This window comes from Vigna unguiculata, chromosome 8 (genome assembly GCF_037176805.1).
Source record: "Vigna unguiculata cultivar grain cowpea cultivar isolate G323 ecotype 2 chromosome 8, ASM3717680v1, whole genome shotgun sequence".
In the NCBI taxonomy this organism is placed as follows: Eukaryota; Viridiplantae; Streptophyta; class Magnoliopsida; order Fabales; family Fabaceae; genus Vigna; species Vigna unguiculata.
The window spans coordinates 4,411,495-4,429,089 of NC_140799.1; the positions used below are offsets into that span (position 1 = coordinate 4,411,495).

The 17,595-nt window shown below is 29.6% G+C and overlaps 1 pseudogene; it reads right to left on the minus strand.

Annotated features, from left to right (window-relative positions):
* Positions 1 to 15,606: 15,606 nt before the first annotated feature.
* LOC146884037 (uncharacterized) lies at positions 15,607 to 16,904 on the minus strand (annotated as a pseudogene).
* Positions 16,905 to 17,595: the final 691 nt, after the last annotated feature.

A 17,595-nucleotide genomic window follows, 5' to 3' on the forward strand; every position in this document is an offset into this window, starting at 1 on the left:
GTTCTGCGTGCATTCGTAACGTTCATCCCTGATCATCGATTGAAACTACTTGTTTTATTCTATAAAATTAGTTCTTAATTTTAAAAGGGTCGAATCCGAGAAAAAAAAGGACAACTTGTGAAGCTATTTACAGCATTTGAACCTTTGCTTAATTTTGAAATGGAATAAGAATTATACTTTTGTGACTGAAATATTTTTTCTTTGTATATTTCAAAAGTATTAAAATTAAATAGTGATAATTCAAGTTGTATCAAGTTAATTGATTGTAAGTATTAAAATGAAATAAATATATATATATATATATATATATATATATATATATATATATATATATATATATATATATATATATATATATATATATATATATAAGCAGTAGCATATCTTAGCCAATAATGTTGAGGAAATCAAAATAATACACTTAAAATTTATATATTTTATTGTCACTAATGAAATAAAAATTAATACATAATTTAGTGTAAGTGTAACTACAAAAGAAACAACTTTTCCTATAAAAGAAACCACATATTGGATATTCCTATATAACCCCTCACATGTAATTATTCTTTGAATCTTAGGACATGATTCCTCTAATTGAACTATTAAACTATTAGTATCATGTAAAGAAGTTGAATCTATTCTTTTAAAATACAAATATGTTCTTTTATTTTTCATCAATATATCTATTTTTTTAAGTTTAAGATTAAAAAATAATTTATCATAATAAAATAAAAAATTCAACTATGCAATTAGTAAAAGAAAATTTATGATAATTGAGCCACTTACATTATTTTTTCTTCTATAATCATAAAAAATGAATATACAAAGATTTATGAGAATAAGAGGATAATGTTAACTATTAAACTAATATTTTATTATTAAGTTAGATAGAAAAGAGTTAGTTTTTTTTCTTCAAGAATGAAAGAAAACAGATGAAAAGATGAGAGTAAAAACAATGAGTGTGTGTTTAACTTACTTTTTTCACAAACAAAAACAAAAATAAAAACATGTGAGAGTGAAAAATGAGTACAATATGTGATAAACTCAATAGACAATAAAAAAAATAAAAAATATCTTAATAAATATAATTTATTATATTATATTTTATGTTTTATTATTTATTAACATTAAATATTGTGTTATAAAAAAAATATCTAATTTAATTTTCATCAATTTCTAATATATAAACTATACATAATTTAAGAATTTTTAAAAACTTTAAAAATATTAAATATATAAGTATATTATTTTAAAATTTTTCAAAAACTTTTGGGGGTGGCCATGACTCCTAGTCCCTTAAATCATCCGCTAGTGTATGTTAGGAAGGTTGCAAAAGTCATTTATATGGAGAGTTTATTTTATTCTTTACATAGTTCTTGATTTAAAAAGGAAACTAGATGTCTAAAAAATCTCTAGATTAGTCTTTGATTTCTTTGGAAAGAGGATTTTTGAACTTGTAATATAGATCTATTTAATTATTAATATATAGTCAAAGTTATGATGGAAAATAAACCCGCTGTAGTGGATCTTATTCGAGCTTGTTTCTGTTTTAACAGAGACTTCCTGTATTGACTAGGTATGGGTATATATAATTCATCTAAGGAAATATCGACACATTTTAAGAAAATATAATTACTGACAATTTTGAAAAAATACAAATTACTAAAAAATTTATTGACGAATTTAAAAAAAAATGAAATACTACCGATGAATTTGCCAATAGATCTTCAAAAAGTTCAATTACTAAAGGATTTATTATATTTTAAGAAAATACAAATATCAACGAATTTATTAACAAATTTAAAAATTTAATTATTAAAAAGAATTATGAACAAATTTTATCACCACATGGTAAAAGTTAAAAACGAAAACTTTGATGCACATTTTATAGATAAAATATATTAACAAAAATATTCATCGTTACTAAACATGTTTTTCTCGACTGTTAATATGCTAGACATTTTTATTATTTTTCCAAACTATTACCCTTAGTTGACCCATTGTCTTTATACGTATGTATCAAGTTTCATATATGCTTCAACACATGAGTGATGATCATTATTTTGATAAAAATTATCTTTGTTAATGTTCAGTATTTTGAATCATTTTATTTGGTTGTCATAGCCTCTACAAAAAAAATAGAATAATTTTGACAGTTAAAATTACAAGTTCCAGCGGTTAAAAATCATCACAAATGACATTTATGACAGTTTAAAAAACCGTCAGAATTATACATATCAAAAACAATTTATGACAAAAATATTATAACCGCCGGAATTGTTGTCAAAAAATAAAAAATAATAATAGCGGTTAAAAATCGCTACAAAATATAGTATAATTTGATTGTATTTTATCATATTTTGACGGTTTAAAAACAGTCAGAAAATGAATCATATTTTGACGGTTAAAAAACAGTCAGAAAATAAATCATATTTTGACGGTTAAAAATCCTCAGAAAATAAATCATATTTTGATAGTTAAAAACCGTCACAAAATGTATTATATTTTGATAGCTAAATATCGTTATAAATATATCATATTTTGACGATTAAAATTCACTACAAAATATATCATATTTTATATATTTTCATAATTAAAAACTGCCAAAATTTATTTAAAATATTTTTAAAATTACAAAAAATATTTATTAATTATTAGACTAACTCCATAATTATTTTCTTTTTCTTTTTCTACTGCATTATTAGACAAGATCAAGTATTAATTAGTTATCATATATTTGTACCTCTAATAGATGATTATTAGACACTTGTAGAAACAACACAATGCAGAAAAAAAAAAAAAACATATTCATAAGCTTTTTACGAATCTTCTTCGTACATACATTATTCAAACACTAAAGTGTTATATACTAAAATGTTGCAAATAAGCTAAACATACGTAAGTTTCAAAACATCATATGCAATCATATATCTCGCCTAAAAAAATGGAAAATACGAGAAGTAAAAAGAATGGGAGGTAGGAAGAAAAACATTCCATATATTAGAGAAGTGCACCTGCACCACCTGCACCACCTGCACAATGGAAAATGGGTGGTGAGTAATATTTATCATATGCATGGTTTATTCCAGAAAAAAATATTGTGCCTAGATCTAAATGATTAGTCAAACAAACGGACAATACAAACCATAATAACATAAACAAATCAATAAACCTAAAATTGCGAATTCTTAAGTATGAGTTTTACAAAGTTGAGTATCTTATAAATAGAAGATCTATAAATCTATTATCTCTAGGATTTATGACAAAACTGAAGTTACAGATAAATTTTACTAGACTACATGGATTACTTTTCAAAACTGCTAAAACAAACATGCATGTGAATGCTTAGAGATCTTCTAGCATTCATCCCACAAATATTACTGGTAATGAATCATGTGTTTTGAGAAATCCATCTTTTTCTATTTGTTAATAGTATTCCTCAACATAAGCCATCATCTCCTTTTTAGATGGTAACAAGACCTCACCAAATAAAACACATGCTACCCACTTGCATTGCAACTCTGTCATTTGGAAGATGATGTGTAAATTTTTTTATGATGATAAAAATTCAGGTACACATGACTCTGAACTTATACTTTAGGATTTTTTTTTTCTTACAAAATAGTTTAGGTTTAATTCAATCTTACAAAACAATTTCACTCTTAGAACACACATAACATAGCGAGTGGCCATTTTAATGTATCTAAGATAGACTTTGATCCTGTCTTACAAAGTCATTTAGACATAATTCAACCATAGAAAATGCTAATGGGAAACAAATGGAATAGAAGAAACGTTCAAATAAGACATATCCACTACTGAGAATGAATTACAAGAGCGTGATGATAACCAAATAATTTTACCTTCATTCTCTTCACAGTGTGCAGTGCTGGCTCAGCCAAGTAGTGATCATCTCTATGAAGTGCAAAAAGCATGACCAATGAAGTCTACAATGTTTCATCAAGGCTGTATTTTCTGTCACATGTCACAGGAACAACAAAAGCAAAAGACCTTTTAAAGTATTCCCTCCTTCTGACCATGGAGTTCAATTTTTTTTTTTTTTAAATATAGGATGAAGAGAAAAGAAGATGTACGATCATCATGAAATGTAAGACAATCTGTTATATGTAAAATAAGATATAAATAAATCAAAATTTCTCAACCTCCTTGATATGGGCAAGGAAAAAATTACATCGTAAATTTCTTGGTGCATTGAATTGAATTAAAAAATCAGAAATTTAAATTGAAAAACAGGATTAAGCCTATGTGACTAAAGAAATAATGGAATAAAATTAAAATAAATAAATAAACATAAGTAAATAAAAATATAGAAGAAGGAAATAGATTCCAAGTGAACTGGTTCAAAGTTTACCGAAAAAGATGATCTATTTAAATTACCGAGTAATTTGCAATACAAAATTCAATCTATATAACATATATAGATAATATCCATTTTTTTCTAGTTTGCTCTATCAATGTTCATTTAAATTACTTCAAATGTGCAGACCCGATAATTAATAATTATTTTGGTTTGGTGACTCCACAGTGTACTTAATAATTAATAAAGTATTGTGGTTTGGTGACCGGATAATTACCTATAGGATCATGATAACCCACATGAGTATGGACTCATTAATAATCAACCAAATGACATCTAATTAAGTCAATTCATAGCATAAAATTATTGTTTTCATTGAAGAAATAGCAAATATAAATTTAGATATCCATAAATATAGATGATAGAAAAAATAAGAAAGTGGAATAACTATTGCATTAACCTTTGTACGGATTGCGCAGAAACTGTCTCGCTGGAGTTTCAACCTCCCTTGGCCATGGCACTCCATAATAGTGTTTGCCTGTCTCTCATCCACACCTTAACTTACTTTTCTAAAATGGTTTTATCTAAAAAATATTCTAGAAAACGAGAAACCTCTCAATCTTGGGACTGAAGAAGGTATATATTCTGGAATTTTAATTATCAGCAAAACAGAATAATTAAAGTAGACCTTCAAACAAACTAACTTGTCCTTTCCTCAGCATTTGATTTTCCTCTTCTAGACGCGAGATTTTATTCTCTAGTTCATTTGTGTATGTTTGTTTATAATATTTATGGTTCAGGATTAGGATTTCTAATAAGGGAAACATTGATGAAAGAATAAAGTCATTATAATAATTTACTATATCGATAGTTTATATATTATAGTTAAGTCATTATTATTTATAAAAGTGGATTTTTTCTTTTGTGTCCACATTTTAAAATATCAATTTTATCTTTTAAATATAATTATTTATTAAATTTTTTAAAATTGACCGTTATTTTTACAAATTTTTTATAAAATCGTCTATTTGTATTTCTTTTTTTCTTTTTTATTTATCAACGGTTATTCTTTCATTTATTCTTATATATTTCACTTTATTTTTAATAAATATAATTTTATTTTATATATTAACTTTTTAATATTACGATATTATCACCTACTAATATAATATTACGCATATTTAAAAAATTGTATACATACAATAATTTTTGTGTTCATATTTTTATATTTCCGCTTTATCTTTAATTGTTATTTTAAAAAATAATTATTTCATAAATTTTTGTTTAAAAACTTTTTTTTAGTATTTTTAAAAAAAATTGTATACATATTTTATTTATTTAATTTTATATTTAATAATTATATTAAAAATTAATTATATATTTTTTATTATTCTTAACTCAAATTTTTATGAAAATTGAATAACGTATATTCGCTAATAATAATAAATATAAAACAATTCTAACAGTTAAAAGAAAGTGATAAAATTAAAAATATTTCTGGTCGTCAAAAGAAACGGACAAAAATTGAAAATATTTCTAACGGTACATTTTACCGCTGAAAAACAATTGCTACTAATAAATATATTTTTTTAGTGAGTTTTTGTCAAACAATAAAAATTTAGATATTCAAATAAAACTTTAAGAATAATGTGAAACTTATATAGTGACAAAAAATTCCAAATATTAAGTAAAACTTAATACTAATAGTTATATTAGATAAACTTCTTTGATTTATTATGAGACCTTCTACTTTAATATCAGTGACGGAGGATCATTGGGACAGGGATGGTCATGGCCCTTCCCTCTCCCACAATTTTTAATTTTTTATATTATATATATTAATTATTTTTAATTTTTTAATTTTTTTATTATACATAACATATAAAAATTGATAAAAATTAAATGAGATATATTTTTATTTATTTTATAAGGCATAATATTTAATGTTAATAAATATTAAAATATAAAATCAAATGTAATAAATAATAAAAATATTTATTAAGATATTTTTTATTTTCTTATATTTTTCATTTTTTTCATAAGTTATATTGATTTCACATTTTCACATGTTTTCTTTTCGTTTTGAGAAAAAAAAAATAACAGTTAAATATAAACTTATTCTTTTTTCTTTCATTTATCATTTGTTCTCTTTTATTTGTGAAGACAAAAGGTAACTCTCTCGCATTACTTGATAGTGAAATATTTGTTTAATAGTTAATATTATTTTTTATCCCATGAGCCTTATATTTATTTTTTATGATTATAGGAAAAAAATGACTGTACTATGTGTTTTTTCATAATCAGCTTTTAATGGGAATTGATTGTCATTGATTTTTTTCTTTTAGTAACTTAATTTTTATTTTTTTAATTAAATTATGATAAATTATTTTTTAATTTTAAACTTAAAAAAGAAATAGGTATATTGATGAAGAATAAAAAAATAGATTTATTTCTTAAAAGTGATAAAAAGAAAGCTATTGGTGAAGATGAAATCAATACAAATTCAATATCTTAGCTTTATGTATACTGAATCATGATACAAATAATCATATTGTTCTATTAGAGAAACATGTTTTATATTAATATTTTGGAACACGTTTATCTTTACATTGAAAAAGAAATAGTTAAAAATTTTAGTTTTGACTCAATTATGGATGAGTTCAAAAATCTGAAAAATAAAGGACAATTCTTTGTATATATGTGATTTCTTTTGTAGATACACGATTATACTAAATTATTTATACATTTTTATTGTGTTAATGACAATAATTAAATATATAAATTTTGAATTTTGAGTATATTATTTTGGCTCCCCCAACATTATTAATCAAGATCCGCCACTGTTTAATATATATATATATATATATATATATATATATATATATATATATATATATATATATATATATATATATATATATATATATATATATATATATATATATATATATATATATATATATATTACTGCAAATCAGTAACTGAAGCTGTAGACACATGACAAATATTCAAATAAAGTATCTATCTATCTACCTAAGTTTATATCAAATTGATGTTACCTTGTATGAATTTGATCATATTACTCACTTAATGCGTCTGATTCTTTTATAGGGTTCAATGGAGTGTAACGTGTAAAAATAATGACATTAGCATTGATGCTGAGCTGGATGTTGAGGGCAAAACCGTTACAACAGATCCATGTGGACAAAGGCTCAAGAAAAGCATGAGACGGAGGAGAGATAATGTATTTCTAAGAGATTATGTGCTCTGAAGAAGGGTATGCGCATGGTATGCTTCCTCTGCAATATTCTTATCTGTGTTTCTCTAAATTCTTCCTTTATTTTACCCTAATTTCTTCTCTACCTCTAAAACAGGTTTTGGATCTGCTGTCATTCTGATGCTAGTGTCAAGATCAGGAGTTATGTTGCTCTGTTGAAGATTGTTTCCTTTTCTGTTCAATAATTTATTACTTTGAACTTTACAGTGTTGATTGCTGCTAAATACATTCAGTTTTATTCTCGGAATTTTTTTATACGTGTGTCATTGGTGCTTTCATTGACGTCATGGCTGAGAACACACGTTTGAAAGAATTACAGGCTGAAGTACATGGTCATTCTGATGAACTACACAAATTAATGGGTCTATTAGAACTTCGAGATCGTGAACAACGCGCGCATATTCAATCTGTTCAGGCAGAGATGAAGGCTAGAATGGATCAATTACAACAATTCTTAGAGTTAATTGTACAATCCCAATCTCAGCTTCATGGTGCCGAAGTGGGGGAAACGAAGATACAAGGTCCATTTCCGATTAAAGATATAACACTCGGATATCCACATTTTGATGGTCAATCGTCTGTGTTGGAGTGGATATTCAAGGCAGAAAAGTTTTTTAACTATCATCACACACCAGGTGCAGAGAGAGTTGAAATAGCTACGATGCATTTTGAAAAAGAAGTTGTGTCGTGGTTTCAAATGCTGCAACGTCTTTCTGCAATTCATTCATGGCATGATTTAACCCATGCGTTGGAGTCCCAATTTGGTCCTTCCCTGTTCGATTGTCCCATGGCAGAGTTGTTTAAATTGCAACAAACAGGTACAATTTCAGATTACTACCTGAAATTTATGGCGTTGGCAAACAGATCAATGGGATTATCTGATGAAGCTTTATTAAACTATTTTCTGAGTGGTCTCCATAAGGAAATTAGAAGAGAAGGGAAGGGAAGCTAGGGTTTCACGTTATTTCTATTTTATGCGATTAATGTTTTGTGAAATATGAGAAAAGTTTGGGGAAAACGTTACTTTTTGGTATATTTCTGAGTTAGGGGTTCAAATATTCATAAAACTGTGATATTTGACGTTATTTCTCGTATTCTGGATGCGTCGCGCAATCGTTGTGCGAGTTGACTTGGTCGTTGGGCGACTGTGTATTTTTCTTATATGCGCAGTTTTAGTAAAATTGACCTTCCCGACTCATTAACCGTTGGATTGAGCTCAAAATTGGACATTTGGTTCATAACATGCTATTTTGTGGTTTAATCGGTTGGATCGTCGATTAGATATCTATAGCTTGAGAAATGTGTCACGCATTACTGTAGTGATTTTGGTTTTGTGATAATAAATTTTCTTAAGAATTTTGGTGTAAGAATTATGGTTGTGTGTTGTGCTTGATTGTATGGAATTGCAGGTACTTAAATGTTGGCACTCATTTATTTGGGATGAATACTATTTTGTGATATATGTATGTCTTGATATGCATTTATAAAGTATGAGATGAATGAATTTGCATGAGTGATGTGATTCATGGATTGTGAATGATGAACTTGGATAAATCTTGGCATGCGATTTCAATAAAATGGTTGGTGATATATGTGGTCATGAATTCGGTATGAGCAATAATGTTACATGGATGGCATGGTATTGGTATGAGGTGAAGTTCTATATCCCCGAATTGGGAAGAATGGGATGGTATGAAATCAACATGGAATATGAATGAGGATGGGTTACAAAGGATGGTGTGAGGTGTTAAATGCATGATCAATATTATTTGTTTGTTTGGAATGTGATTGGTATGTTGTCAGTACGTAAATCCACGAGTCTCTAGGTGAGACTTCCTAGTGGTGCTTCAGTGGTCAGAACGTAATTCCATGGCGTCTGTTAGTGGGAGTCCATGGTGGTGCCCCATCTATATAATTTGGTAAGGGTTCAAGGTAAGGTTGCATCCTGACACTCTAAGGAGTTAGTTAGTCTCACTTAGAGCGGACTGACTATTGTGGTGAGAGTAGCAGGAGGCCTGAAACTCATTAAGGGCTAACCTTGTGTGTGGGGGATTGAAATATTGTAACACTTGTAACACTTAGCTCGGGGGTGAGCAGGGTAATCCACCACAAGTGTAAGCATCTACTGAATCCGACCTGATTATATGTAATCCGGATGAGTCGAGTCTGAGTTTAGTGTATTGCTTGAAAAGTCATAACATGGTTGGTTGATGAATACTGTTTTGGACTGTGTAATAGCATGTGACTGCTTGATAAACTATTTCTACTCTAGCTTACCTTGTTTGCTTGTTTGGTTATCCTGTATGTGGTTCTTCTCCTTTTGTGATGATCATCAATTTATTGATGTGAGCAGATGCGAGAAACACATGTGGTTAACAGGGAGGTGACGGTTTCGCTGCTTAGCCACCTGGGCTGGATTCTACTACTTTGGACTTTCTTTTTGGGGCTATGGCCCATGTACTAATCTATCTTTTAAGTTCCTATTTTGATTACTGATGAACATTGTATTTGGTTTAGTTGTGGCATAGTTGTGTGCCTTGGTTATTGTATGGAGTAGTGTTTAAATTCCAAGACTGTGTTTCTGTATTATCCTGTGTGACACTTCCTTTAATCATGATTATAAATTAAATGGGGTGTTACACTTAGTAAGCTAACACTTTTTTTTATAAATAAGTGTTTTACTCTTATATTTAATAAAATAAAATTTTTTAATTTAGAATTTTTAAATTTGTTAATTTTATCATCTTTTTGTTAATATGATATTTTAAAATAAAATAAAGGAGGTGAACCTCTATTTAAAAATTAGAAAAAATGCAAATATTTTTCTAATAAAATTAGAAAAGGATACATATAATGAAATTAGAGAATGTGCCAGTATTATTTAGTAGAAGTTAAAAAATAGAAATTATTTCTTGAATGTAAAAGGGAGAAATTACTCTTTACAATTAGATCGCACGGTTGGATATATGGATTCAAGAATTTTTGTAAAGTTCTAAACAATAGAAATTGATTTCTTAACACCAGAATTTGGTTTTTTCTATCCATCGTGGTGTTTAAATTGTTTAAAAACTTGTAATCAGTAATTTATCTAATACTGGAGATAAGAAAGATACTCTTTTTAAATTATTTAATGTACTAAATTTAATTTATTTCTAGTAATAATTTTATAAATTAAATATTTTTTAAAATTGTAATTTTGTTATTCACGATTTTTTATTATAAACATTTTTATATATTAAAAATGTCTTTAATCTAGTCCGCTTAAAGAAAAACATAGAGAAACTAGTATTTGGATAATGTCACAGATATCTATAAAAACCAAGACAACAACATTGTAATTTTTGAAACTTCAGTAAAATGTTATTAAAAATATTTATCCATTGGTAGTCATCATGCAACCAACAAAAATCAAACACAAACATATATTATCGGTCACTAACAAGCACAATTAGAAACATTTCTATATTTATCTATACTTTTATCATTACAAGAAAATGTTTTATTAATAACCAATTTTAGTGACTAAAAGTTGTTAGTCACTATAGTGACCAATTTAGATACCAATTTACAAAATTAAAATTTATTGGTTACTAAAATAGTCACTAATATAAATAAAAAATTATAATTGGTCATTAAATTTGTCACTAATTAATTAGAGACCAATTTAGTAACTAAGTTATTGTGATAGCCAAAACTTAGGTAGCTAATTTTTAGTGACCAGATTTATTTGGTAGCCAAAACTATGGTAGCTAATTTTAAAAACCAATTTAGTGACCAATTATAATTTTTTATTCATAATAGTAACTATTTTAGTAACCAATATTTTTTTTACTTTGTAAACTTGTATCTAAATTAGTAATTATAGTAACTAACAAATTTTGGTCACTAAAATTAATTACTAATGAAGCATTTTCTTGTAGTGTGTATATATATATATATATATATATATATATATATATATATATATATATATATATATATATGAATTCTCTTTTTTTCACATATAATATTTTTTTAAACAAAATTTGTTTCAAATTAAAATAATTATCTTTTTATTAGATTGTATCAAAAAGTATCGTAGGAGAATTTGTGATGATGTTATTAACAATAAATCAGTCATATATATATACACATTAGAGCAACTATGTTTACGGGAAAAAATTATTTACATATCAATTAACAAAAAACAATTCTTATAAACATGCTAAATGAATTCCTTAATTAGATGTGATTTGTCAATCAAATCCCATTCTGGATTGACACCATATCAGCGTGAATATTGTATTGATATATTTCCATATTTATTCTGCCTCCAATACCCCCCTCAAGTGGGTGCATGAAGGTTATGAATGCTCAATTTGCCAATTTGGAAATGAAATTGATTTCTGCTAAGAGTCTTAGTATGTAGGGCAGCCAATTGAGTCTGAGTAGAAACATAGGATGGTTGGATGACACTTGCAAGGATTGAATCACACACAAAGTGACAATAGACCTTTATATGTTTTGTGCATTCGTGGAAGACTAAGTTATTTGCAATGTGTAGTGCGGCTTGATTGAAATGGTAGAGGTGAATAGGCGATCTGTGAGTTATCCCAAGACAGTACAGGATGCTTTTCAACCATTTAAGTTCACATGTAGTAGTGGCTATAGATCGATATTCATCTTCAGCTGACGAACGAGACATTGAGTTGTTTCTTGGTTTTCTAAGATATCAGAGAATTGCCAAGAGAGATGACCCGTCTTATGAGAGATCGTTAGGTGAGAGGGCAGCTAGCCCAATCAAAGTCACACCATGCTGAGAGAAGAAGATTGTTGTCTCTATGTAGAAGAACTCCTTGTCCTAGGTTGCCTTTTAAATATTGAACCACACGTAGAGCTGCATTCCAATGATCATCTTTTGGTTGTTGCATAAACTGTGATAGCATGTGAACACAATAAGATAATTCCGGTCTCGTGAAGCATAAATAAATAAGATGATCGACAAGACGACGATAGCGGTCAGGATGGGTTAAATTTGGTCCATCGGCAAGGGCAAGGTGGAAATTTTGTTTAGGCAAGGTAGCAACAGGTTTGGCACCTAAAAGATTGGTTTCACGAAGGATGTCTAAGGTATATTTCCTTTGGCAAAGATAAATTCCAGAACTAGAGTGAGCAACCTCAACCCTAAGAAAGTATTTGAGTGGACCCAAATCCTTCATATGAAAACATGTATGTAGATAAGCCTTGAAATGTTTAATTGCATGGCAATCATTTCTAGTCATTAATTCAGTCATTACTTGTATCATAAATACAATCATTGTTTCAATCAAAAATTTGGTCACTGATTCAATTACAGATTCGGTCACTGATTCGGTCACAGATTAGGTCACAGATTAGGTCACAGATTCGATCACTAATGTGGTCACTAATTAAGTCATTATAAATCAGTGACGAACAAAATAGTGATCGATTTTGTTGGTCACTAAATCGGTTACTATTTTCATCAGTGACCAATTTTAGTCATTTAGTGACTGAATTTTTGGTCATTATTTCCTAGTTTTCTTGTAGTGTAAGATATTCCACGTATACTAAAACAACAATATTTATCTTGAACTTGTTCAAGACAAATAAGGAGTAGTCATAGAGGGATTGTATGAACCCATAGCCTTTGAGTGCTTGACACAGTTTAGCGAACCAACAACGGCGTGCCTACTTAAGTTTGTAGAGTGACTATTATAGTTTGCAAACTAGTCCAGGTCAAGAAATAGTGAAACCAGGAGGTGGTTTCATAAAGACTTCTTCTTACAAATCACCATGTAAGAAGGCATTATGCATATCCATTGGTGTAATTCCCAGTGTTTGGCAGTAGCCACCGCGAGGACAATACGAATAGTCACCATTTTGGCCATCGGTGCAAACATTTCCATGTAGTTGATCCTTCAACTTAATGATTTCCGAGAACGACTAACCGTGCCTTAAACCTTTCCACCGTCCCATCTGACTTTCTTTTTATCTTGTAAACCCATTTTGATCCAAGAGCCTTTTTGTCAGGAGGGAGCCTCGCTAACTCCCAAGTTTGGTTGTTCTCTAGTGCAGAAATTTCATCTTTCATTGCTTTCTGCCACCTGACATCTTTCATAGCTTCTTTATATGTCAAATGTTCAGTTTCCTATTCAATAGCAACAAGAAAACTACGATGTGCGATGGATGAGTTATTACAATTCACATATTGCGTAATACAATAAGGATTACCTAAGGATGGAAATGGTGTAGGCAAACATGCAAATGGGCTTATTCGATGGATAGTGTTGGTCACGTAGTCCCTCAATCATGAGGAAGGCTGCCTAAGTCGCTGCCCTCGACCCAATCGGTTAGTTTCTGTAGTTGGCAAGTCTCTTGAGTTGTTGAGTGAAGAGATTACTTGCATGTCACTAGCTTGGGGCAATCATTATTTTGATCATCCTCAATATCATGAGTTATAGGTGTTGTGTCGGTAGGTTCAGTGGATGAGGGCACATCATCCATGGTCACTGGCACTATGTTGTTGGAAGAATGTAACAAAGGCACAACATCATTGGCCTTAGAAGTTGTGTTAGTGGTATCATGTCCCCCTTGACTTCGAGGGACCTACCATGATAGAAACCATCTTCATCTTCCTGAGAAAAAATCGTTAAATGTGGCAGATTCCAGGTATTATCTGTCTTCTGTATGTGGTCAACTGAAGGAAAAACACTTTCCACCCTTTTTTTCCCCATAGGGATAGCCTATGAAAATACATTTCTTACCTTTGGGAGCAAATTTGTCACCTTGTCTTCCCTTATTGTGTGTACAACATAAGCACCCAAATATTCCCAAATGTTGAAAAGGATGAGGCTTTCCATAAAGTACTTCAAAGGGAGTTTTCTCATTCAGCACTTTTGAAATCTTAGTGCACGTGCAACATTTAAAATATGCATGTGTTTTTGCTCAACTCTCCCATTTTGTTGTGGTGTGTAGACACAAGAGGTTTGAAATATTATTCCTTAATCCAAGAAGTAATTTTTCAAGCCAAGAAACTCAATACCATTATTACTTGAAACACTTTTACACTTTTATTAAATTGTCTCTTGACTAAAGCAAAGAAATTAAGGAGGAATTTTGATACTTCCTTTTTATCGACAAGTAGGTACATCCACACACTGCGAAAAAAACCGTCCATTATAGTCATAAAATAATGAGCACCACATGAATATGGAGTTTTATAAGGACCCTACAACTCACAATGTATCATTTCAAAAATACCATTGGCTCTTTATTCACTAATGGGAAATTTTTCTTTGCATTGTTTAGCTCTTAATCATATATTGCAATTCTCAAATTTATTTTTACCAAACCCATAAATGAGTTTTGTAACTTTAAAGGATGGATGTCCTAAGCACTTGTGCCATAATTCCATACAATCTACATTGTCTGCCTTGTTAACTTGTAGTCTCTAAGCACCACAGAGGTGATAAAGCCCATCTTTACGTTTACCCACTCCAATCACCATCCTCAAAATGTGGTCCTGCAATACAAACAATGTATTAGTAAATTGTATAACACAATTTGACTCATCTAAAAGTTACGATATAAATAGAAAATTGAAGTTCAAATTCAGGACAAATAGAACATTGGCAAGTTTCAGCTGTCCCCCTAAGTACACAGTTCCTTCCTTTGTTGCATTTGTGTGTTCTCCATTGGTCAATCCAACTGGACATAGCAGAATATCATGCACATTATGCGTTTCTTCCATGCTTTCATTCATATGATTTGAGGCTCTTGTATCAATAATCCAGGGTGCAAATTTGTAAATACCTAATTTCTCATTATTTTCTCCTTTATTCATCATGTCTACCAACTTTTGCCATTGTTCAATTGTTTATCCAACAAGATCATATTTGTCTGTGTTTATCATTGGTTCGGTTGCACCACCAATTGCATGTGTTTGTGCAACACTGGCTTTCAAACTTGCTCCTCTCCCTCATTCCTCTTGGACATTCCACTAGCTTTGCCATTAGTTTTGGGTCTTTTGCCCCCACCATTCGGGGTATCTAATCAATTGGAAGCAATTTTCAGCAATGTGTCTTGATCTGCTACAATTGCTATAGGTTTGATTTTTGTCCTTGGTTTCCCAGCGAGTTCTTCGCTTTGCATTTGTCATAAGACCCATTATTTCACCTCGTTCTTCTTGTGTTCTTGTAATCATTTGGACACGTTCCTCTTGGATTATGATAGAGTATACTCGATTCAAAGAAGGCAAAAGATCGCATGTGAACAAGCTTGAGCGCACCGTTCCATATGTGGCATCATCTAACCCCATAAGAAACTTGTGCACCCTTTCTTCTTCTTTTCATTTTTCCAGCTTGGTGGACAAATTACAAGTGTAGTTGGCACATGTGCGTACTGGAATTTTCTCATAATTAGCGAGCTTATCCCATAGCACTTTCAACTTTTCATAGTATTCAATTATGGCCATTCATCCTTGCTTGCAACCTGCCAATTCTTATTGAAGTTGATGTATCCTTTGGCCATTTGCAATTCAGAACCTTTCTTAGATGTCGCTCCATTGTTCCTTTGCATTTTCTGCATATGATATTGTATAGCACAATCGTGACTCTATGGTATTCAAAATCCATGAAATCAACATAGATTGGATTGTCCACCAATCTTCAAGTTTTGTTGTTACTTCTTTGGGTCGTTCAACAACGCCTTCAACGAACCCCCAATTTCTTCTAGCAGGTAAGGATGTTTGCATGGCACGGGCCCATTCCGCATAGTTCTCGCCTCGTAGTTGAACTTGAGTAATTATGTTTCCTAGATTGTCATTTGAATTGAGCTTATAAGGAGAAAACACATGTTTCCCTTTATCACCTGTCTTTGCTTCATGTTCACCCTTAGGTTAATCAACTTTTCCTTCTTCCCATAGATCTTGCTCTGAGACCATATCAAACTGTATCAGAAAGTATCAGTGGGAGAATTTGTGATGATGTTTAACAATGAATCAACGATATATATACATATTACATCAACTATGTTTACGGGAACAAATTATTTACATATCAATTAACAGAAAATGATTTCTATAAACATGCTAAATGAATCCCTTGATTAGATGTGATTTGTCAATCATATCCCATTCTGGATTGGCACTATATCAGTGTGAATATTGTGTTGATATATTTCCATATTTAGTCTACCTCCAATATTTTTATCAATTTTACCCTTTAAGTGATCAAATGACAAATTTATAAATTTAATTATTTTTTTGATTTAATTATTTTTTTTGAAACACATACACGCATGTATCTTCATCAGTATAAACTTAAAAAAAAATAGAAACTATAACAAATATGTTTATTATTCGGGTGCATATCATATAGAAATGTAAAATCATTTCCATTTATGCCAGAAGAGTGACACATTATATTTAACATACGAACGAATAAGGTAGAGAGAAAAATGTTTTTAAATGTTACATTATTAGTTCTGGAGGAGAAAAATGCTAGAACAAAATAAAATATTAATAAAAGAAAATAATACATCTGTACTAAAATTAATATTTATGTTTTGAATTTCGTGTAATATTATGTATTATGATACGAATTTGTTGAACTTATGGAAAGTAAATTGATAATTGTGATAATATCAAATATGCTATTTAACCTTTTCATTTACATGCATATCATGAATTAACTCTGTGACTGGAGTTAAAAATATTATTGATTTTTGAAATGCAACTGCGTCATGTCAAGAGGAAATCATATTATATATAACGTTCTAATAGAAAATAAAAAAAATATTATTTTAATCCTTCCAAAAAGAAAAAACAGAAGAAGAGGTGACAAAAATTGTGCGTAATATAGCTAATATCTCCTACTCGCACAGAAAATAGTAAACGATTAATGGTGACTTGAGGTGGCATTGGTGGCTGTCTGTCGAAGAAGTTAAGGATGGTGGTGTGTGTAAGCTCATGAACTCTTCTTCCCACTTACTTTTATTAACA